This window comes from Penaeus monodon, chromosome 15 (genome assembly GCF_015228065.2).
Source record: "Penaeus monodon isolate SGIC_2016 chromosome 15, NSTDA_Pmon_1, whole genome shotgun sequence".
In the NCBI taxonomy this organism is placed as follows: domain Eukaryota; kingdom Metazoa; phylum Arthropoda; class Malacostraca; order Decapoda; family Penaeidae; genus Penaeus; species Penaeus monodon.
Genome location: NC_051400.1, coordinates 15457255 through 15457615, shown reverse-complemented (window position 1 = coordinate 15457615; position 361 = coordinate 15457255). Strand labels below are relative to the sequence as shown.

The window sequence follows — 361 nt, the reverse complement described above, 5'->3', positions numbered from 1 at the left end:
TCCTTCTTTAATAAACAATTACTGAAGTTCAAAGCTTTCTCAATTTGATATTTCTGATATGGATAATTTGGATATCTTTTATAAGATCAACTTTTCCACTTTTTCTCCTGCATATCAGAAATATTTAAGTCTGACACTTGCTACATTTTGCCTTTATGGGATTAAAATGCATGTACATAGAACCAAAGTTTGGTACAGAACTTGGTAATGAACCACATATCTCACTTATTCCTGCTGCTGTGTCAAAAGTACCTATAAAATTGCTTTTAAAAAAGGAAAATATTTCAAAACTTTCCCTATCCTATTCTGGGAACAAAAAGATTGAAGTTACAGAACTTCCATTTATATCACATATAGACCT

General features: G+C 30.5%; 1 protein-coding gene across 1 annotated transcript in view; it reads right to left on the bottom strand.

Moving 5' to 3' along the window:
- Nucleotides 1–361, bottom strand: part of LOC119581779 (phosphorylase b kinase gamma catalytic chain, skeletal muscle/heart isoform-like) — a gene marked incomplete at its 3' end in the record, with an annotated part of 27775 nt that overhangs the window by 15701 nt on the left and 11713 nt on the right.